This window comes from Melanerpes formicivorus, unplaced genomic scaffold (genome assembly GCF_026170545.1).
Source record: "Melanerpes formicivorus ecotype bairdi unplaced genomic scaffold, bMelFor1.0.p_v2 SCAF_26, whole genome shotgun sequence".
NCBI lineage: Eukaryota > Metazoa > Chordata > Aves > Piciformes > Picidae > Melanerpes > Melanerpes formicivorus.
In genome coordinates, this window is record NW_027142378.1 from 11,650,320 (window position 1) to 11,674,784 (window position 24,465).

The window sequence follows — 24,465 nt, forward strand, 5'->3', positions numbered from 1 at the left end:
ATCAGGCAGGGGATCAAGGAGTTTAGGCTTATTTCATTGTGTTCAGTCTGGGAGCCACTCACTACAAGGACACTGAGTGGCTGGAGTGTGTCCAGAGAAGGACAAGACAGCTGGTGAGGGCCTGGAGAAGAGGGCAGGAGAGCAGCAGCTGAGGGAACTGAGAGTGTTCAGTCTGAAAGAGAGAAGGCTGCGGGGAGACCTTCTCTTGGCAGCTCCCTGAAAGGAGGCTGTAGGGAGGTGGGGGCTGGTCTCTGTTCACATGTAACTAGTGATAGGACGAGAGGCAATGGCTCAAGCTACACCAGGGAGTTCTGCATTGAAAATTAGGAAAAACGTCCTGAGTGACTTAGAGGTTATTGAATTTGTGAACATGAATTATGAAAATATCCTTTTTACTTACCCAGTTATTAATAACCGGTGAGTCACTAACTCACGTACATGCTCTAGTGCAGTTGGTGACACGCATTCCGTAAGGGGCGCAGACAGTTATGACTGGAACGGAACGGAACGGAACTGAACTACCTGCAGACCGTTTGTGTATTTCTACACCGCGGGTGCAGTTCCGCCGCGCGGCCACGAGATGGCGACTCGGCGGGGCGCGGGCGGCTCCCGGCTATACACAGCAGTATTGCAATCTTTCCATGCGTCAGCGCTTACTCGGCTGGACGCGGAGACTTTGAACTGAGTGCGAGCGGATGGAAAGCAGGTGGGAGATACTCTGTAGCTCCTGTTTGTAGCCAGGCGGGGGTCCGGCGGACTACTGCCGCTGGACGGGTTCCTAGGCGAGTTGGACGGCAGCCTTGGGTTACTGTCTCCTCTCTTCAGGGCAGTGGAGAGGGAATAATGGAACCTGGGCGTAGCGCGGAAGCAGGCTCCCTTCAGGACTCAGTCGATTCCCTCCTGACAACAGGGATCAGTCTTGGTCGGGGTCGGCCCATGGCGTCGGCCCTCAGAGTCGGTGGGCACGGCAGGGCGGGGCGACGGTTGCCGATAGGAGGGCTCGGAAAGGAGGGCTCCGATAGACGGGCTCGGATTGGCGGGCTCGGAAAGGCGGGCTCGGATCGGCGGGCTCCGATAGGCGGGCTCGGATCGGCGGGCTCCGATAGGCGGGCTCGGATCGGCGGGCTCCGATAGGCGGGCTCGGATCGGCGGGCTCCGATAGGCGGGCTCGGATCGGCGGGCTCCGATAGGCGGGCTCGGATTGGCGGGCTCGGAAAGGCGGGCTCGGATGTTTCCGATCAGACGACAGCTGACAAAGGCTACGGGGTTGGCCGCCTACGGCGGTTCTCGGGGCTGAGCTAAACGGCCTCGGGGAGAGAACGCGGCTGTGTTAAGCGGCGGATTCTCTTTTACTGGGTTTAAAGGAGCAGCGGGACGTCCCGGGAGCGGTCCCGGGTTCGGTGCAGTATAGACACGAACAATGCCTTTGGTCTTCGCTGAGGTTCACAGGGCCCCGAGCGGCAGCCGCGGCTCCTCTCCCGCCGCGGCGGGGCTGGGCATGTGTGCACTCGGTCTCCATCAAGTCCCTTCTCCCCGCAGCTGGGCAGATCCTACCCTCGGGGGCTGGTCCAGCCCTCCGGTGGCAGGCTGGGCTCTGCCGGTCGGTCCGGCTGGCTGTGAGGCGCTGGGCTCCCAGCGGAGGTCCTCCCCGCGGAGATGATCCTCACGATCGCTTCCCACGATGCATGCAGAGGCTCCCAGGACGGTGCGGGTATGACAGAGGCTAACCACAGTGAGCTCAATGGCAGAAGCTACGGCTCGGAAGTTGCTCTCTCGAGCAAGCACAGACACAGCGCGCAAGAGGGGGCAGCTTGCTGCCCACCCGGGTGACACTTGGAGACTCCTGGAGGCTGGGCTGGACCAGGGGGCACTCCGGTAAGCAGCTGGCGCCAGCCGGTAGGGAGCCTGCAGCGGAGTCCTGCCCGGACTCGGTGTCCGCTCGAGCACCGCCTGCGCTGCCGCCTGCCGGCCTGGCCAAAGCCCTGCCTGAAGGAGGGGGATTTGTCCAGGTGCTGGGACAAGAGTCGGTGGCTGGGCACAAGGTGCCTTCACCGCAGCCCTGCAGGGTGCCCAAGCACTGGAGCAGGGTGCCCAGGCACTGGAACAGGCTGCCCCGGGCGGCGGTGGGGTCACCAGCCCTGGAGGTGTGAACAAACCTGCACGTATGGCACTCTGGGACATGGCTTGATGGCCATGGGGGGGGTGGCAGTTGGACTGGATGATGCTAAAGGGACTTCATCCCTTATCTCTGCAACTTCTCAAGTGTGGGCCAGAGCCGAAGATTACCTGCTTGTGTCAGTGGGATCCAGGTCTGACAGCTACATACAAGTGCCTGTGTTTAACCACATTGCTGTCTGTTCCTCTCACTCAAATGAAGAGCACAACAGCTTCAGCTTTGATCTTCTATAAACAGAGGCGTGCAGCATTCTTAGGTCATCAGAGGCAGGATAAAGGCCTGAAACAATTCTATTTCTTCAGCAATTCATTCTAATGTTTTAATTTTATATGCAGCTAATCCACATTAAACATTTCATTATTATCCACTACATTGACTCCTTTGGCCTAATTCTATTTCAGTACAATCTGAGGCTTATCCAGTGGGACAGAGGTAATGTGTTTTCATCACACTGCTGCTCATTTCAGGTAAGTCAAATTGCTCCCTTTTGGCAACTGACCAATTTACCAATTTGTCCACAGAGCAGGCACGCTGGGCTGTGCAGCTGGGAAATGAAAGGTGCAGTTAGGGAAATGAAAGGGACCAATCTTTGAAGCAAGAAGAATTGTGATGTTCCACGGACTCCTGCAAGTCTGGTCAGGTAATCAAGAGAATGACCTTTCATTTGCTGGAGCATCCAGCAGCAAAGCCTGTTTGTTAACACTTACAATGTACAGATTTGATGAGCAGTTTAATTTCACAGAGAGGAAGAAACTAAGGCTCAGAAGTGCCACAGTTCAAACCTCTTTCTAAGTGCAAATGAATTTTTGCAGAAGCAGCAGCTTGGTTTTGAAAATCCCAAAAGCTGACTCTCCAGGGGAATGGTCTTTCCCAGCGTTGGGCATGGCTCAGATGAGACCCAGGTTGTCTCAGGAAATGGAGAGGGCCACAAATGGGTCCTGCTCACTTTCACCTCTGTGTCTAAGCTGTGGACCACAAGGTGCTAAACAGCCACTCTGAGGTCCTGCAGCAGTTCACAGAATCATAGAACTGTTGAGGCTGGAAGAGCTCTTTGAGATTACCAAGCCCAACTGCTTGCCCAGAGCTCACAATCCACCACTACTGCTAAGCCACTACCACTAAACCATGTCCCTCAGCACCACATCCTCATGCTTTTTAAATACCTCCAGGGATGATGACTCCACCACCTCCCTGGGCAGCCTGTTCCAGTGCCTGATAACCCTTCCTGTGAAGAAACTATTCCTAATCTCCAATCTGAACCACCCCTGGCACAATTCATGGCCATTTCCTCTTGTCCTTGCACTTGTTGCACATGAGAAGAGACCAACCCCCACTTCACTCCAATTTCTTTTGGGGTTGTTGGAGAGGGCAATAAGGTCTCCCCTCAGCCTCCTCTTCTGAAGACTACACAACTCCAGTTTCATCAAATGCTACTCATAAGGCTTGTGTTCAAGGCCCTCTGCCAGCTTTGTTGCTCTTCTAATCCTAAATGAGATGATGCTCATCTCATCCTAAAAGGGATCTGCTGAATTGTCCCTTGGTGATTCCCATTTCTCTCCGCTGCACTGGGAGCTCAGACAGGAATATCTCACTCTCAGAGGCTGGTTTAGAAGAGAGGAACTGCACTTGTCCTCACAGATGTCCCCTTTGAAAAAAGCCTCATTTGGCAATCCATCCCAGGTCAAACCCATGGCAATATAATGGGAGAGCTAAAAATGAAAGCTGGACTCCTGTCAGCTCCCACATTTCCCTCCCATCCCCACATTTATCATAAGCAGTATTTTTGACATCCTTGTCAAGAGCAGGGCTCTTGGCACCAGCATCACAGTAATGACACACCTAAAAGCAGAAAACACTGGTGCTGAAAGAGGCAGCAATGTGGGAGGTACAGCCTGTGCAGATGCCAAGCTTTGTAAACAGAGTGACATGTAGTCACAGCATCTATTATGATTTTTAATAGCAAGATTCCTTTATGTGAAATCACAGCCTTTAATCCAGTTCCCAATGGAATGGCTTGATGAGTTTAAACAAAGTCTGCCACCACAGCTACACATACCCAGGATTTTTGCTGGTCAGTGAAACACGAGCAAACCCCCAGCCACATGTATCATCCTTCCCTGCCTCTCTCTTTTGTTGCAAATAAAAGAGAATTAGAGCACTAAATCTTGGGGCTTTAATTGTACCATCCCCATAAGAACACTAAATCTGTGACATGAAAGGGAGCAGAGAGACTTCTGCTGGTGGCAGAAAGACACTAAGCATTGCAATAATTGCTGATGGTAACTTGCCAGGTGTGAGAGCCATTTGCTCATCTTACTGCCTTGCAACAGGGACTCAGCTTTCAAAACCAACAAATAAACAAAGGCAGCTCTCATCCCTTCTTTTCTTGCAGTTGGCTTCCAGGGACAGGCTCTCTTATGCCCTGACCTGGGGCCAGGTTTGAAACACCAGTGCAGTCCAGAAGTGGACAGGGGTAGCTGCTGCAGCAGATTTGGGAGGTGATCATTAACCTCCTTTGGTGTGGCTTAGGATTTCTACCTTTTCTGCAGGGCTCACACTTTGCAGTTGTGGCTTATTACTTACCACAGGGCCACTTCTACCCTCTGAATCATAGTGCTGACAGGAACACAATTTTGCCATAGTGTGGGCTATCCTGGCACAGCCTCTCAGGATCTCAGAATCATAGAAAGCAGTGGGATGGGAGGGACCTCCAGACCTCATCTAGTCCAAACCCCTTGAAGTAAGCAGGGACATCCCAAACAAGGTCAGGTTGCACAGAGTCCCATCAAGCCTGACCAAGAACGTCTGGGGCCTCCATCACCTCCCTAGGCAACCATTCCAGTGTCTCACCACCCTCATACTAAATAACATCTTCCTGATATCCAATCTGAATCCACCCTGCTGCAGTTAAAAACCACTGTCCCTTGCCCTAGCACTACAAGCCCATCTTACAGGGGCTGGGAGGTGGGAGAGTCCCACACTACACTGCTGTGAAGTGGTCTCTCTAAAGGGCTATTTCACTGTGCTGGCCTCACCACCCATACACTCGTGTCAGAAATGCCCTCCTCGTGCATGCTCCCACCTGGGGCAGAGCAGCTCCTGGGCAAATGCTAGAGCTGTGACACAGGGCAGTTCTTTCCTTTTGAAAAATGAGCAAAGAAACCAAACTTTGTTCTTGCTTTTGAAAGATGACTTCTCTGCCCACTCCAGCGTCCTCTTTTTGTTCTTACTGCTTGTCTAGTCCATAAAGACATTGAGGTGCTGGAGAGTGTCCAGGGAAGAGCAACAAAGCTGGTGAAGGATCTGGAGAGCAGGATGGTGAGGAGCAGTTGAGGTTGTTTAGTCTGGAGAAGAGGAAGCTGAGAGGAGTCCTCATTGCTGTCTACAGCTCCCTGAAAAGAGGTTGGAGCCAGGTGGTGGCTGGTCTCTGACCAAGAAACAAGTGATAGGACAAGAGGAAATGGCCTCAAGTTACACCTAGGGCAATTTAGATTGGATATGAGGAAGAATTTCTGAAAGAAGACATTGGAGCAAACATTATCAGACCTTGGAACAATGTACACAATGTACACAGCAGGTGTCTGCTCTGGCTGTTATAGGAACTCACCAATCTGCTCTGGAATAAGCAGATCCAACTGCAAGTGTGTGAACAGGAATCTTCAAATGATGCCTCTGCATTTTGTGTTTTTCTAGTGAGCATTTCAGCTTTGGAGATGGCCAAATGCAGCTCTGACACTTCCTACAAAATCACAGAAGTGCTGAGGTTGGAAAAGACCTTTAAGGTCAAGTCCAACACAGCCTAACACTGACAAGTACTTGACTAAACCATATGCCTAAGCACTATGTCTACATGACTCTTAAATACCTCCAGTGATGGTGACTCCACCACCTCCCTGCACAGCCTGTTCCAATGCCTGATGAAAATGTGTAGTAGGAATAGCACTGGCCACAGGCCTCCAATAGGACTCTGTGTTCCTGAACTCTGTTAAGCTCTGTTGTCACCAATGAGTCATTTCAGGGGTCTTCTATTCCAAGTTTTAAACTGGACAGCACACCAATTTAGAAGAGAGACAGCTAAAAGGATCCCACTGCAGCCACAGGCACTTGGCACTTCCTGGGTGCTGAGCTCATTCCTCATCATCACACAGAACCATGTAGTTGAAGAGGGAACAGCATTCAGTATTTTGTTCCAAACCCACCTGTGTCTGCATCAGATAACAGAAACCTTGCCAGCTGAGATTGCTCTGTTGTGATTCAGGAACTACTGGTCTCAATGCTAATACTTGACTTTCCTCATTCCCTCTAAACACTCACTGCAGGAGAGCTCTACCAAGAGCACTCAGCTTCTAATCATATTTTCCCCTTCTTTAATACTTGCAGTCATAACACAATGGTTTACTCATCCTCATGTGTGGTATCTGCTAACATCTCTGGCAAGTTGCTGTCACTTCAGAGAAGCACACACAGAAAGATATTTACACCCCAAGCACAGGGAATTATTGCTGCTGACATAAAAGGAGTATTACAAGACAAATTAATATAACCCGAATGAAAAAGTGCTGTTGATCCTTTGGCAGCTTGTTTACAACATTTGAACATTCATGTCACAGAAAGGGAAGGATGGCTTATCAGCTTAGTAGCAAGATGTTTTTGAGATGATGAAGACAGCTACACGCTGGGCCGTTCAGGACTAATGAGGTAACGGAGGGATTTGTAAACAAGAGAACTGATGCTAATCTACTGTGCACATGCCAGACACATTAGGAATAAAGCACCTGCCCCAAAAAGTTGCCAAATGAAAGGGTATAGACTAGTAAGATTACAACTCAAAACCACACCAGCAGTGAAGCCTATCCCTACAATGTCTGGCTTGACATCCTTGTCTGATGCGGATGCACAGAACATCTGAAACTCAGGCTGGTGACTGCTCAGGCACCCCTGAGGTGTTCAAAAGACAGAGCCACCACTTCACCCTAGGAACAGGGCAAACATCCTATCACTAGCCCCTTTAAACTCTGGTCAGCTATCCCATAGCTTTGAGTGCATCCTTGCTAACTGCTTGTATCCTAAATCTTTCCTAGTCAATCTCAGGGTAACACAGTACAGAGCCAGGGCAGGCTCTGCTAAACGGCCTCAAGACACACAGCAAGGTCAGTGCACACTGTGGCATCCTTTGACCTTTATGAGGCTGTAGCCTAGGAAAGATGTCTGCAGCCCAAAAATCCCATGACTTTGCAATAGAAAATAAGGTTCTACAGGAAAGTATTCACTGCAGGAAACAGCAAACAGCTCATCTAAGACACATGGAGGCAACTCCTCAATTTGTGCCTGAGGTCTAGGATTTCCAGCATGAGATTCTCTTGCACACCTGATGTCACACCATCAAATGAGGTGCTAAAGACAAGACATCAAACAGGGCAATGGAGCATGAAAGTCAGTTACAGGAGTGGCAAGCATTAGAATTCACAAAGAGGGAAGTCTGCAGGATTTGAAAATCCTATTTAGCAACACACAAGCAGACCTCCAAACAGAGAGGCTGGAGCCAGGCTCTGCTTGGTGATGCCCAGTGACAGGACAAGGGGCAGTGGGTGGAAGCTGAGGCAGAGGAAGTTCCATCGAAACATGAGGAAACACTTTTTTCCCTGTGAGGGTGACAGAACACTGGAACAGGCTGTCCAGGGGGGTTGTGGAGTCTCCCTCTCTGGGGATGTCCAAAACCTGCCTGGATGTCTTCCTGTGTGATCTGCTCTAGGTGGTCCTGCTCTGGCAGGGGGGGTTGGACTGGATGAGCTTTGGAGGTCCCTTCCAGCCCCTCACATTCTGTGATCCTGTGAAATACCTGCTACAAATGAAAGCACCCCCATGCAAATTCAAGCAGCTTGCTTTCCTAATAATTAAAGACCATAGCTTTGTTATTTTATGTAACTTCCTTGAACAGCAAGGCTCAAAACACAGCTTGGCTGACTTCATCTGATCACAGTTATAAAGCAGCAATTTAACAACCTTTTGCAAAACTGATAGATTGTTATTCTGAACATAAACTCCATCTTCCTACTAAAAGGATTTTATTACCTTTCACGTACAAGTTCAATACTCTACCAGATTAAATTAGAGCTGTAAAAGCTATTAACAGTCAATGTCTGTTGGGGACTGTACAGTAGGAGAAAAAAAATTGAATCAAGTTTTATGGTCTTTGGAGATGCTGAGTGGAGAGAACGTTTCTAGCAGTGCCACAAAACATTTCACAGAACTGGCCCTTGGATTCTTCATGTTACACTTAACTTCCAAATGAGCTGTTTAAGCAAAACACAGCAGGAGCTCAGTAGTTAGTCACAGCCACGGAAGAGCTGGGCACTACCTGGGTGACAAAATTAAGATACTGCTGTCCTTATTTTTAGGCTTATTTATATGGATTTTCTAATTGCCTCATCAAGGCTCCAAAATGTGCTGAACATAAGAATGTGAATAGTCTCTAGTGCTGAGTGCAATGTGACTGCATAAGTACCAGAAGATTTGCAACATGCTACACTTGCATCTGACTTAAAATTCATGGAGGTAACGGCCTCTGAATTATTGCAGAACTTGGAGCTGAACAATTCTTAACAATCTAATTATGGTAATTGGATGATATCTTACCTCTTTTGAAGTCGATCAGGGTTCTTGCTATTAGCTTAAATAAAACCCAAATTTCAGTTCTAATACCTAGCAGGTATGTGAGCACATTCCTCTAGATGATGCAAGAGCAATTCAGAAGCACTAATGAATTCATACAGCTCTTGTGGGCATGTAATACATTTCACAAATGGACAAGTTAAGGCAGGCATTAAACAACTGCAAACAGTGTGTGGCCAAGATTGGTATCAGAGCAGAGATCTGCAAGTTAAAGGTCTTTCAAATTGCCACCTCCTCAAGTATTTTTCACATCCTAAATATAAAGAGGAAGGCAAATAACCTATCAAAGCAAAATCAAGTCAAATTTTGTCCTCTCAGCAAGGCAAATGTGAATTGCCCTGGATGACTTCTCTTAAATTCAAAGAATCCATTCATGTAAAACCTTTACCCTCAAACAACCAGCCTTCACTGTGATCCTTGGCAACTGCAGCAGTGCTGTGCAAATACAACTTGAGGGGAGGAAAGACAGGAGTCCTCCTGTTTCTCACACCCCAGCTCCAGAAATCTTCCTCATTAATTTACCTGCTCTCTCAGGGGCCACCCTGAAGCCTTAGAGACAGAAGCCTCCTAGCAGTGCCCTTCACACAGCTCTTTTACAGGTTTCCCCTGTTGCTTCCCTCGACTCGAGGTGCAGTGTGTGAGCTGAAGAACAAATGGACACTATTCTACAACTTGCTCACAATTTAGCAGTTTAACTCCCAATAATCCCTTACCATGTCTGTATGGAAAGCTGAATCCCATCATGCCAATTACTTTAGACAGATAACAACAAAGGAGGTTTTCCTCACAAAGCATTTTACATCCGTCTTTTCCAAAGGAAAAAGTTAGAAGCAGGATGGAGAAAACAATTAAAAGCTCCACTATTGCCTTCCATAATGGGAGCTATAGGCAGATGCTGTTGCAGCTCAATTCCTAAATGACTCAGCAGTGTTAGCTCCCAGCTGAAAAGCACCGAACTGGTTAATTAAAACTTAAAATGCAATGCTGAAATTAAAACCTTTCCTAAAGGATGACAAAAGAGCATTTAAAGAATTCAGCCTTGCACAGCTGATTGACCAATATGCATCTTCTCTTTTGCTGCTGACAGCTAAATGGCAATTTACTTTAGAGATCTCTCTTCTGAGACTAAAGGATGGGAGAATCTTTTCTCATCATGAGCTAGACAGAGAGACAGACTTAAAGAGAAAGCTAAGCGGAAGCCAGAGCTATCAGTAAAACCAGAGAGGCAGAATGCCTGCTCAGAGCTTCTCACCGTGTGCAGCAGTTGAGGGCAGTGTGAAAGGAAGATAATGCCACGCCTCTAGCTGCCCCCTCTCTCTAGAGTGTGCTTGTGCCATTACACTCAGGATGCCAGAAGCTGACAAGTTGAGAAGTTTGACTCTGGCACACAAGCACCCAAACAGAAACGTGCCTGGAGCAGAATGGGCATTCCAACAACTCACAGGTCAGTAACACCAGAGACCACATTAGACAAGCAGTGAGTACTGCAAGTTGCTCCCCTGAAGAATTAGAAAAGCCACAAGAGAGGGCAGTAATCAAATCTGTTTGGTGCAGTCCTTCTCCTTTCTCATTCTGTGCCAGAGCTAAACTCATCACATAAAGGCCAGCATTATGTCAGCTTTAAGTGCACAAGAGCCATAACTCAGTCCACTGGAGAATCGTGAAATTGGTCCATGGATAACATAAATAAGATAAATCTTGAGGAGATGGTGTATTTTAATGTCTCATAAATTTGATCAGCCTCTCCTTTACATGCACACCTGTACTCCCATGTGCACAGTACTAGGAGACAATTAGTTGGCCAGCTGTCCCTGGAAGTATGAGGAAAGGTGGTGATCTTCCTACCCAGAGTTGTTGAATGCTTGATAGCACAGAACATCTGTCACCAAATCCCTTCCCACACTGAGCTCAGGCATCCTTCCTCCATCTCTATTCTCTATCCCAATTCATCCCATATGTGTCTTTCAGTAACTCAGTTATCAGCTCTATTTTATCAATTCTGCCAGTCAGTTTTGTCTGGCAGACCTATGTCCACTCACTCATCTTTTCACTCCAGAGCTTCCTCATAGTTTCTGTGTTTTCCTAAGCCATCTTTGCAGGGATGAAAAGGAAGAAGAGTACCTTGGCATGCCAGTTAGAGGTGGGAAAGAAATGCAGATGGCAGAGACCTTTTGAGGACCAGTCTGTTCTCCTGTGAACTGGCTGCTGGTTTTCTTTCTGCTGATTTTCTTTCTGCTGATTCAGAACACCCACCTGACATCCACGGAGAGTAAACAAAGCAAGCTTCACCCGTACGCTTCCTGTCAAGTAGCAGACAAGTGAGGGACAATCACCCCTCCTGCTGTGTCTGACAACAGGTTAGATCTAGCTTCTCTGAACGTTGACAGACATGCTAAAAATAATGATGTGGCAATCACTGAAAGACAACAGGAATCCAGGAGCTTACACATAGTGACTTTTCCCTTCACCTTCAGATGGCTTATAAAAAGTCTTCTCCACCAGCACAGATGAAGCTCGCAGTTAGACAGCGCTTTATGAATTCAAAACACACAAACATTAACTGATTAAATCTCCACAAAAATTCATTTTTCAAATTGGAAAAGACATGCACAAAAGTGAGGGGCTTGCCTCCTTAATGCAGTAAAATGAGGCATCCAGCAGAATTAGTAGTTTGAACTGGTCGAGTGCCAACAGTATCATTTGTGATAGCGGTGTTCATTTGAAAGAGCTGGTTTCATCTGCTTCCCGCAGTTAGCTCTTTAATTAAAGCTCTAATCTGCCTTGTTCGTCAAACCAAACAAATTCTCCTCTCTATCCTAGAGACAGTGCCACAGGTGAAGGAAGGGGGATGGTTCAGATGAAGGTGACACCTCCTGGTGAGATCAGATCTCAATAGACTGAACTTCAGCCATTCGGTCTGGGTTCTGACCTCAAGTTTACCAGCGAGAGCGAAGCTCTGCCATTCGCTGCCAAGTTCACAGAATCACAAAACATTAGGGGCTGGAAGGGAGCTTGAAAGATCATCCAGTCCAACCCCTCTGCCAGAGCAGGATCATCTAGAGTAGGTCACACAGGAATGCATCCAGGTAGGCTTTGAATGTCTCCAGAGAAGGAGACTCCACAAGCTCTCTGGGCAGCCTGCTCCAGGCCTCTATCATCCTCAGTGTGAAAAAGTTTTTCCTTCTGTTCACATGGAGCCTCCTCTGCTCCAGCTTGCACCCATTGCCCCTTGTCCTGTCATTGGACATCACTGAGCTCCCTTCTCATGACACTGCCCTTCATATCTTTATAAACAGGAATGAGGTCACCCCTCAGGCTCCTCTTCTCCAAGCTGAAGAGCCTCAGCTGCCTCAGTCTTTTCTCAGCATGGAGACGTTCCACTCCCTTCAGCACTGGACTCTTCAAGCAGTTCCCTGAGGTTCTTTAATTGAGGGGCCCAGAATTGGACATAATATTCCAGATGTGGCCTCATCATGGCAGAGTAGAGGAGAGAAGAACCTCTCTGGACCTTCTAACCACTCCCCCTTCTAATCCACCCCAGGTTAGCATTGGCCTTCTCGGCCACAAGGGCACATTTCTGGCTCAGTCATCCTTCTGTCCACCGGGACCCCCAAGTCCCTCTCCTCTGTGCTATCCAGCAGGTCAGTCCCCAACCTATACTGAGGAGGAGCTTCAGTCAACAGTGACCATCAAAGCCTGTGTATCTCAAAATATTTTTGCTACAGCACCAAGCCATCATTCCTGTGCCTCGTCTCTTCAGTTTGCTGTTCTTAATGTGACATAGAAATTACATTTCTGCTGAGGAATAGCCATTGCTTCTTTACTTACTCTGCAAACTGCCTATCACACTTTTGGGCTCTGAATACAACAAACTGACTGAAATAATAAAGACAGAGGTTTTTCCAGTACAGACAACCAAGCCCCCTGCTCCTCCTGCAAGCAAATCCCTGTGGGGCTTCAACGTGGGTTTCACATGAGTACAAATCGTGGAAGTTCAGGCTCGCTGTGAACATTATGGATGATTGACTGTACAGCTCTTTGGTTCTACAAGCAAAAAAACCCACAGCCACAGGGGACCTGCCCACTGAACAGGGCATGCCAATTATCTCACATGGTGGAATCTTCCTTTCACTATGCCTTTTCAATCAATTCTGCTTCTCAAGAGATGAATGTTTACCTTCAAAAACCCAACAGATTTGGACGATGTAAAGCCTAGCCATAACGGAGAAATAGCACGTGAAATTCAATTACAGCCCACTGACATCACACCCTAGGAGCTTTCTTCTTCATGGAACAATCACAACAAAACAATTCCCTCTCTTTGAAGTGTCATCACAGCCCTACCAAGCATTTTTTGCCTCAAACAGAGAAAGTCACACACATTACTGCTGAGAGAAAGATGAGTGGTGGTGTGTCTGCAAAGCAGTACAAAGTTCTCCTGACCAGCTACACTCATTTTTCAGTCTTACTGAAACTATCTAATGAGAGGAGGGGGGAAATCAAATAGTCAGACTTATCCTTCTGTTGGCATCCTGGATAAATTACCTCTAGCTCAGTGGCATTCTAATTTTCTAGAAGCAGGCATGGTTATGCTAAGAAGGTTATGACTCGTGCAAGAATCTTGGTTACAATTATCCCATCCTCCTTACAATCCCCTAAGAGAAATGAGAAATTTCATTGTTTGTTTTCTGTTGGCTGTGGACTGAGAGAACTTCTCTTCCATTAAAAGTCTCTCTCTCTACTCTAGTTTTAGCCTGGAGATAACAGACCAAGGACTGGATGGCAAGGCTCAGGGTTAGTTTTACACAGTCCGGGATGGCACTCAAGAGCTTAGAAGCTGGCTGTGTCTGACAGTGGTTCTGGCTGGTGATTACAGTGAGTCCTCTTCATAAAGCCATCACCATGGTCACCCCCAAAGCAAGGGATTAAGAAAAGTTTCTTTTACTGAACGTTGGAACAGGCTGCCCAGGGAGGTGGTGGTTACAAAAAATGGTTATTGTTATGGTGATAGGTGAAATGCAAATAGAAACAGACAGACATAGGTTATATAAATGCAGATGTAAATATAAGTAGCTATAGAAACACCTGGAGGTGTTCAAGAAACATATGGACATGGCCCTTTGGGACGTGGTTTGATGTCCCAGTGGTCATGGTGGTCTCAGGTAGATGGTTGGACTCGATCTTAGAGGGCTTTTCCAACTGAAACAATTCCATGATTCTGTAGTTTGGAGAGGTGGTGTAAGTGACATGTGTGGTTCCTACGGCAGATTTACACCTCGGTGCTGCCTCATTCTAGCTGAGCTAAGCCCCAGTGGAGCAAAACCACTGCAAATATTACTTTTGAAATGGACAGGTAGTCAGGTATCATATGCAAGAGGTACAGACACGATTTAGGAGCTCAAAAAGATCTGGCTTAGTGAGTGGGGACAGCTGACCTTCACACAAGTATCCTTCCCCTCAGCTTTTCACTGGCAATAGGTGATTTACCTGCTAGGAAAGCACTTGTAGAAACACCTCATTTCACAGACTAATGCATGATGATAAACTGGTGCAGTGTTTTATGCAATATGGTGTAGGTCAAAGTCAAAAATAAGCAGAGTGAATTTGAGATACTTCTGGGAAACCACCCATATTGTCTTTAAATTCACTAAGGTCACTGGTGTTCTACAGAGCACCGAGGAAAGATGGTTAGGTTTAGTTTAATAAGGCTGCTTCTAAAAGCTTGTGTTGTAAATCATCAGATTATTACAAGAGGAAAGATCTCAGCTGTTAATTCACTTTTACAACATTCATGTAATTTGCCTACAGTTTGCATTTCACTTGCAAGTCACTTTGCCTTCCTTCCCTAACTGCAGGCATTAGCACAAGTCTGCCAACACTTGTGGCAAGGGCTAACTTATTTAAACCTGGGAAAGACTCTGCTTCCTTTGACTTCAAACAAAAGCTTATGACCACCTGTCAAATGATCCAAGGTTCAATAAACCCATGGTTTTTTGAAAGCATCACTTCTGGCCTTAAATCAGTCTGACAGCCTTCTTTTAAGGATGGAAAATAAACTCCCCTAGGAATCAGCCAGTGGAGGCAGCAGACATGTAAGCTGTACTACAACAATGAAAAGCAAACAGAGACTTCTCCTATTTCTTGTGACATCCAGCCACACAGGATTTACTGCTATGGCTTTTCAATAACCTGAGTCCTACACAGGGCCAATGTGCTATGTGCTGTTATGAACTGGCTGGTTGAGACTCCATAAAGGTTACAGGAGACACCCAAGCTTCACCAAATAACTCTCCCTCCTTCTTTTCCTTTCAGGCAAAGGTAAATATTGCAAGGTCATATGCAGCAGCACTCCACCGCTGACAGCACATCACTACGGAGGCACTAATAAGCCCACAGGTATTTGTGCATATAGATCACATCTGACAGCATGCACTTTTACAGTTCCCCCAGGCAGTATTTTTCATCCTAAGTGGCAAGGTTTTAATGTTTTTCTATTAAACTGTTTCTTAAAAGAAGGGAACAACATGGTTTTCCTGTTCATTACAAAAGCAGAACTGATCCTGACGGGAATGCTGGAGAGACCTGGAGGCTGAGGAGGCTTGCAAACAATTTCCATCTTTGAGGATGAGCTATCAAGGTCCCCAATCCAGTTTAAGTCTCAGTATGGGTAGCCCTAGTTTTAATAGGTTGGTTTTGTTTGTTGTTGGTTGGGGGTTGTGCTTGTTTATTTTGTTTTGTTTTTTCCTTTTGCCCACCAAGACCCTCAAGTCCCTCTCTACAAAGGGTGTTCAAAGGTTTGACACCAGCCTGCTGTTTGCAGGTTGGAGTACTTTGTGTGAGAGGAGGTGAAGGCTGATGGAGGCTCATGATCCATAAAGACCCAGAACATAAACCACTCTGAAATACAAAAGCACTCTAAAGAATCAAAATATTTCATCTTTTCCAGGGAGCTTAAGCACTGGGTAAGGCTACCACCACCTACATTACAGCATACAGAATAATCTTGGCTTTCTACAAGTAACAGTGACAATTTGTTCCTTGGCCTCTAGACTTCCAGCAGGGCTATCAATTTATGACAGAGGGTTTCTGTCATGTGGATGCTCACACAGTTGGAAACTGAGCTGCAGCTGCTCTTTATTTCATGCAGATCATCCTAAAACCTTCACAGCTGGTAAATTTTGGCCTTTCTAATTCAGATACATTTAATGTAGTACCTTTCCTCCCCAGCCAGCTGCTTCCAAAAATTCAGATCATATCTGCCTTTCTGTTTAGTCAGTGATGCACCCTCTCACAGCTGCTGACACTGTCTGCAACTTTGCAGTTGTTACTTCAGATAGATTCAGAAGATTCTCCCCCGCCTTGGCACTCAGGGTATCAGGGGAGACTGAGGAAGATCTAAATTATAAGATACTTGCCAGTTTCAGGGAAGGAGCATTACCATCCTAGCTGTTTAGTATCAAGGTCTACTTGAACCTAAAACTGGCTTGATGTCCAGATGGGGCTGGGTGACAAGTGGTGGCCCTCAGGGGTCCACATTGGTACCAGTGCTGTTCGGTATCTTTAGCAATGATACAGACAGTGAGGCAGGCTGCACCCTCAGCAAGTTTGCTGATGATACCAAGCTGACAGGTGCAATTGACAGGAGTGAGGGATGAGATGCAATCCAAAGGAACCTAGACAGGCTGGAGAAGTGGGCTCAGGGAACCTGATGAGGTTCAATAAGGCAAAGTACAAGATCCTGCACCTAGGCTGAGACAATCCCCAGTACTGATATTCCACATGTGGTCTAACTAGGGCTAGTAGAGGGGGAGGAGAACTTGCTGGACATACTCTTATCAATGCACTCAAGGAGACCATTGACCTTCTTGGCCACCAGGGCACATCACTCTCCCATGGATAACTTGTTACCAGCCAGGGCTTCAAGGTCCTTCTCTGTGGAGCTACCCTCCAGCAGGTCATCCCCTAACTTGTGCTCATGCATAGTGTTATTCTTCCCAAGGTGCAGGACTCTATGCTTATCCTTGTTGAACTTCCTTAGGTTACACACATATATATAAGCAAATTTAGAATTATATATATATATATTTAGCATTGTATGTACATTATTATATATCTGTGTGTATATATGTAGTATTTCTAGCACATTGAGGGGATATATAGCTCAAAAAAGGAAACCTAGCTGTGTTTTTTCTTGAAAGCAAATATTTCTTTCCCAGTCAGCTCTCCTTACCTCCCCATGCCTGCAGCACTCAATGCTGACAGGTGATTGCTTTGTGCTTCCTTGATACCACAGCACTTACAAAATAGCTGAAAAAAAATGGCCTCCTATGAATTGATGCTGTAGCTATTGAAGCACAGACACAGTCCCTAAAATGGGGGGTGGTAGAATTCCCAGAGCCAAAACCCTGCAACCCCCAAACCTAACTATTAGGTGTGCTGGTAATCTGACCATGAAATTATAAAGGCTTGCCATCCCATAAATTGCAAGCATCCAGTTTGGCTGTTGCATACAAGTCACCTCAAATCCAATAAGCTTCCCTGAAAGTCTGATTAGAAGTGAGATTATAACTCTATTATACTAATCACTGCAAAGAAGCAGACAAACCCCCCCAGCCCAGCCAACAACCTCGCCAGCAGAAAGATGACTAATGGGTGGTGGTTCACCTAGGTGTTGTGGCTTTGCAATTGCTGAATTCAATTAGAGCGAGAAGAAGTTGGAGATGCTGCTGCTGCTGTGATTTACATATTACAGTGCCTTTCAAAATCCAGAGTGTGCTGAAATCAATCCTGCAACGTTCACTGCAAATTACAAACAAAGCTGGAAGTTCTTGGGTAGTAAATGTCAAGCTGAATTTGCAGTGAATATGCAGACATTAGAAGAGAACAGTGCATAAAAGCTGTAATAAATATTGTGCATTTCTGGAGCACTTCTCATCTGAGCCTTAAAACGTGATTCATAAAATACATCTCAGTCCCTGCCTCATGTAAGCAAGTCTCATACAGGGATTTCATTTGCACATCCAGTAAAGCAGCACATTCTGAGAAAAGGCCAGCAAGCCTTAATAGTGACAAGTAAGACTACAAAAATAGCATAAGAAATTAAGAGGCTCTCCAGCCAAGAGTCACAGAATTGTTTCATCTGGAAAAGCCCTCTGAGACACCTCCAGGGACAGTGACTCCACCACCTCCCTGGGCAGCCTGTTCCAAAGCCTGACCACTCTTGGAGGAAAGAAATTCTTTCTTATATTGTCTAAACCTCCCCTGGTGCAACTTCAGGCCATTTCCTTTCACCCTATGAGCTGATACTAGAGAGAACAGACTGACACCCAACTCACTCCAACCTCCTTTCAGGGGGTTGTAGAGAGCAATGAGGTCTCCCCTCAGCCTCCTCTCCTGAAGACTAAACACCCCCACTTCCTTCAGCTGCTCCTCATAAAACTTGTGTTCAAGGCCCTTGACCAGCTTCACTGCCCTTCCCTGGATATGCTCCAGTGCCTCAATGTCCTTCTTGTAGTGAGGGACTCAAAACTGAACACAGCAAACAGTAGCAGAGCAATGGTAACAGGATGCAAGGTGAGTCCCCACAGAACAAGACACAAGCAAGGTCATAAAACCATAGATTTATTCTAAGCAAAGTATAAGATGCTGAAGGTTTGTCTGTTGGTGGCCTTGTCTCTCAAACTATTATTTTTCTCTATTTTCTTAAGCCTAATTTTTCAAAGCCCAAACAAAAGGATGACTTCAAATGAATTGGCATTAAGCACACTGAGATCATTAACAGGCTAAACAACAAGACGCTTCCAGGGCACCACGCTGCCTCCAGCCAAACCTCATTATCCTTCTGAACTCTAGTTAGAGAATAAATGGATTGACCTATTTATTTCATGTCTAAATTTTATTAGAGGATTAACTTATTTATTTAGCATTCAGCAATGGCAGCAGCAAAGGTATTTGTATGCTGTGAAGTGGACTAGGAAAGGCAGAGGGGGCAGCTGAATGAGCTTTGTTGATGCAAGGGGATTAGCTGTGCAGTGCAGCTTCCTGCAATCAGTAGCACTGCTCATATGCATCCCTCTCTCTGATCTCGCTACTAGCACACAGAAGCTTTCTTGCTGGTCTCACACTGTCAGTCTTTAATCACGGCTACTCTTTTTTCCTATCTCCACTTTTGGTCTTCTCCCATCCTATGCACACTGGTTTCACTTCAGTTATTACCTGCTCTGCTACAAGTAGTCTTGATGATACTTCATCATCTCTACTGGCTTCTAGATCCTGCTTGCCACTGGGATTGTCTAATGATTTCCTTCTGTCTCCCTTCTTTAAAGGAGATTCAGCCATGAAATCAAAGATGAATCAGATACCAGACACAGACATTATCATCAGATTAAACCTACCACTGCTGCATGTTCCATTGCCTGTAATGAGTGAAACTGGAAGAAAACAAGAGAAAACATCATGGAACATCTGACAACCACCCAAATCTATCTCTGTGACCAAGCTATGCCAGGTGGGGTACACAGAATCATAGAATGGTCTGGCTTGGAAGGGACCTCCAAAGCTCATCTAGTCCAAGCCCCTCTGCAGTAAGCAGGGGCATCCTCAACTAGATCAGGCTGCCCAGAGCCCAATAAAGCATGTAGAAACCAAGACCATAACTCAAATGTGATCTGGCTTCCAGCACGGTAGCCCCAGGACCAAAGACTGCCTTTGAGGAAGCACAAGCATGCAGTTCAAGTCTGAGTTCTGATGCATACTTTGTGGTCTTTGATGAGACTGTTCTGTTTGCTTGTTTTAAAAAGCAGCTGAGGCAGGAGTCCTAAAGGAGGTGATGAGAAACTTGACTATAACAGAGTGAAGAAGTGAAAGATGAAACTTCACCAGGCTGCTAAATCCAGCTGACCACTCAGGTGCCCCAAGCCCTTCAGAAGACTAATTTCTCTGACAGGTGTTTCTGTAGATGTTGGATATACATTTCCCACGATCTTACCCCAATCTTCCCTCTCCCCTGTGCAGAAAGGAGCAGTCATCCACACCTGCATCTGATACTGGCGACTCGGTGGGCAGATAATCATCATGTGCAAATCTACTGGCACGTCAAAACAAGCAGGTCTCTACCACAGCACCTGCCCAGGCAAGGCAGTGAGTGTTCAGAAAGAAACTCCCTCCCTCTGCTTCTTTGTATAAATAAGAACTAGATTCCTTTTAAGAATTTTATACAGCAAGAAAAAGAAAGGCAATCAGAAATAGTCCCTAGAAGTTTCAATGCAATCCTACCATAAGAAGATGAATACCTGGCCTCATACAAAGAGCAGTGAAACATCTTCAAACCAGAGAAGGGCAGATTTAGATTGGATATTGGGAACAAGCTCTTTACTATGAGGGTGGTGGAGCACTGGAACAGATTGCCCAGGGAGGTGGCTGAGGCCTCTTCCCTGGAGATATTCAAGGTGAGGCTCAGTGAGGCCCTGGCAGGCTGATCTAGTTGGGGATGTTCCTGCTGCCTGCAGAGAGGTCAGACTGGATGACCTTTGGAGGTTCCTTCTGGCCTAGAACATTACATGATCTGAGTTTCATCAGTTGCAGGGAGCTTTGAAATAAAATTATGTGGAGAAAAGGTTCTCTACAACAAGAGTTTTTGAAGTGAATTTAGTACTTCCCTTCTCCAGGAATGTGGATCCTGGAAACCACTGTACTACAACTCATGTGAATCCTGCAATGTGCCTCAGGTGTGTCTCTGGATCTGGGGGTCTTGGTTTGTTTTAAATAGGGCTGGTTTTTGTAGCACATCTGATCAAGGTGTTTCTAAGGTGCCACAGAGCAGTTGCCATAACTGTTCCATTAATTCAGCCACGAATCATCTGCAAACAGATGGAAAGGTTGTTTTACAAAACGTTCTGTACTGGAAGTTATTTGATGAGTGTTTTGTGTGCAATGTAGATTGTTCTACAACTGCTTAGGAAGTGCAGGTCTCAGAGAATTCAATATTCTTAATTCACTGTTTGAACTTCTGTGTTTGCACTGTAATGCAAATGTATCCTCTGCCTGGCTGAGCATTAACTCCTTGGAGGCAGTGCTGCTGCTTCTGACTGACTGAAGGCAGCACTGCTGTGCAAAGCAAGGAGATATGAAAGATGCAGCTCACTCCTAAGAAGAGTCAGACAGAAGGAGAAGCTTAGGCCACAACACAAATAAGCCATTTCAAGCAGAAATCTTTAGATGAGGAGGCAGCAGGCTCAGGATACTGTTTGTCCAAGCATTCCATTCTACATTCTCCACATAAGAGACTGCTCCCTATGTGATGGTCTTTAAACCCCCCCTTAACAAGATCCCACCCTACAAGACACTCCATGATCTACTACTGATTTAGTCCTGCTAGGCAGCTGGAAGTTTCTACTCCTCTCCCCGTTGCTTGGGCATTGGGGTGAGTGCATTTTTCAGCTGCAGCCAAGGAAAATGCAATGTTTCTAAACTGCTGTCCTGTGGGGCTGTTTTTGGGAAGGAGACTGGAATAAAAGCACTCTTCCCTGCCAACCTCCCAGCTCAGAGAGCTTTTCTTAGAACAGCCACAGGTAAAAATGTAAGCAAATGTCCCCACTACCATGCTACCACAACGTGAATCCACTCCAAGGACTGATTGACAGCACAGCTCAGAATCTTGGGCTGTACAGCTGAAGCTATCAACACAGGAGACCAATTAGTGGCAGCTCCTGTGGACAGTTTTCTGATGGAAAAGACAGACTTCTTCAACACATTTCCCACTGACTGTCAAACGCTCTGCAGACAGCGATGACTTCCAGCATCTGGTGACCCGGGTTTGAGAAGGACTGCAGCCCAACAGCAGCCTCCTGTCTTTTCCATACTCTTATTGCTGAAACGACAGAGAACTGGTTCCATGAGGATGCCATTCAAAAACTTTGTCTTGTTTCAAGTTCCCCACTTGAGAAGCGAAAGAGGTGTTGAATAGGTGCCTTGGCCAATTGCATAAATCAGATTTCACTTAAGTAGCTCGTGTCAGCCTTGGGGGGATGTGGGGAGAAGGAGATTAAGTGTTCATTTCCAGAGACCAGCACATCTTCTGTGCTTCAAAAGCATTTGAAAGATTATAAATCAAAGCAGAGTGTGAAGAGGCAAAGCTAATTCACTGCCTAGCAGTTGCATCCTTCCAATCTCCTTAGCCAGGTAACATGGCCTTTCCTTGAAAGTTACACAACAAATCAAGTAAGTGGGTGCTGGGAAGGAAAGGAGAGGGGAGGAAAGGTAAAATTTATTACTGCCTAAAAGGGAAGGTGACTCATAAGAGAGTAGGATTAACAAAGTGACAGTAGGAGATGAAGGGGGAGCGCTCTGAACTCAATCTAATGATCTAATGACTAATATAATCCATTAAGAAAAGCAAGGGCAAGATCTTTTTCTCTGATTAACGCCGCACCTCAGCCGTGTTTTTAATAAAAGATATCATACATGCTGCTCCTCAGCTATCTGCATGTTTAATTACAGCCCTGAAAGCTTCCAGAAAGTGCTCATTTCACTCCATCAGGTGAAGCAGTGAAATAGCCAACCCTCCACCGTGGATCTGGAAGAAATAGGGGAAAGTGAGAAGGAAAGGAAGGAAGAACTAAGCAATGTACCTTTTAAGCACAGTGTGTGAAACACCTAGACAAATACAACAAGATTTTAGACCAATGTTTAATGAGGCAGAAGTTTTATTAAGGCTAGAAAGAGCATTAAATATCTGAGAAGTCTCAAAATTCTGTTCTTAAGCTTCAATAATGTGTAAATGAACACAGCTTACTTCTAGGGACATACAAGAACTTCATGCAAAACCAGAATCACAACCAAACTCCACACTCACCACGGACTCTAGCCCTGTGTGTACATTGCTATTGCTCTGAAACTGAAATTGAAGAGCAGCTCCAACTTCTTGATGGCTAGCCAAGCATTCTGGGGAGTGGCTGAGGAAACTGAGGTCGTTTGGGCTGGAGAAAAGGAGGCTGAGGAAAGACTTCATTGCTCCCTACAGCTCCCTGGAAGGAGGGTGGAGCCAAGTGGGGGTCAGTCACTTCTCCCTAGTAACAAGTAATAGACAAGATGAAATGGCCTCAAATTGCATGAGTGGAGGTTAAGGTTGGATATCAGAAGAAGTTTCTTCACTAAAAGGGTTCTCAAAGACTGGCCCAGGCTCCCCAGGGAGATGGCTGAATCCCCATCCCTGAAGGTGCTTAAGAGGCAGAGACGTGGTGAGTGGTTGGACTCAATGATTTTAAAGATCTTTCCCAGCTGAAACGATTCTGTGAATCTCTTCTGTGGTTATGCAATCACTTGAAACTCAGTTTCTGCTAGCAGAACAGATGCATCAGCATGTGTGCAAATAAGGTTCTACTGAGCACTATAAAAACACCTTTCCTGTTCAGACTGGCCAACTGCTGCAGTACATTTTGAAAGCTGAATACATTATTGAAATAAATAGCAGTTGAGCTATTTCTGGTTCAAAGTAATGGACAAAGATCCAGATCCCTTTCCACTCTGTCACTGCTGACTACTTGATTAGGATCTTGACTACTTTTAAAGTGGAAGGCTCTTGTCAAGGCCGTGTTCAGCTGACTGACTGGACTGGTGACGAGCCAAAGCTCTCTGCTCAGACACTGTTCACCCTTCAGAGCACTTTGCTGCTGCTCAACCAACACACTCAGTAGGGGCTCAGAGGTAATCTTTAGCAACAGCACCTTGTGGGTTGCCTTTTTTTTTCTCTTTAAGGTGCCAAAGTAGGTATGAAGTGTCCAAGAAGGCTGCTTGCTGATCATTTGCAAATGTTTAATGTTTCAGCAGGGGCTGCTTATTATTTTAGGTATGTTATTAGTAAATTTGACATTTACACCTTGTGACTTGGACAGTTTTGAGCAAATCACTGTTCATTCAACTCACTTTTTTTTGCCTGCTCCCCCTCCCCTCAGCTTTTTTCTGTTTGGGTTGTTGTTGTTCTTTGTTGCTGCTTTCTGTTGTTTGGTTGATTGGTTTGTTTTAATGCAGTCAGTCTGCTCTGGGGTAAGCCTGGCATATTGTGAGAGACCCTGTTAAAGGAGTTCTCTAGGATAGGACAGAAACTCCTAGGTAAAGGCTAGAAAGCCAGGGACTTTCCAAGCAAAATTCAGCATTATGGCAGTATTTTTAGAAGGCTGAAAGAAGTGATCCTGGCATTCTGAACACCAGAAGATCAACATGGAACAGGATAAATGGCTTCAGAACTGACTGATGAGTCCTTACATGACACACAGGAGATAAGTAGCGAGTAAACAATTTCAAAAAGGAGAGGAGAAGTCCTGCTGTATCTTATCCATTGAGGAGAATACCATAGGCAATAAAGTCTGTAATTGGCATAAAGGTTGAGTAATCATAAATAAAAGGTCAACCCATTGATTAAAAAGCAGTACAACCAACCCATTCTTTAATAAAGTTCAGTGTCAACTGGCATACAGAAAGCAAGACATGGCAATAATAGATTTGTAGAATGGTTTAGGTTGGAAGGGACCTTAAAGATCATCTAGTTCCAAGTCCCCTGCCATGGGCATTCACACCTTCCACCAGACCAGGCTGCTCAAGGCCTCATCCAACCTGGCCTT

At 46.0% G+C, this 24,465-nt stretch overlaps 1 protein-coding gene and 1 long non-coding RNA gene across 2 annotated transcripts in view; one reads left to right on the top strand and one right to left on the bottom strand.

Moving 5' to 3' along the window:
* The window catches only part of ALK (ALK receptor tyrosine kinase), a 319,074-nt gene that overhangs the window by 168,543 nt on the left and 126,066 nt on the right, over positions 1 to 24,465 (bottom strand). The window lies entirely within an intron of this gene.
* LOC137448812 (uncharacterized) lies at positions 657 to 20,368 on the top strand. Its single transcript, XR_010989223.1, has 4 exons — positions 657 to 706; positions 2,698 to 2,816; positions 15,161 to 15,244; positions 19,174 to 20,368. It is a non-coding gene; the product is annotated as an uncharacterized lncRNA (long non-coding RNA).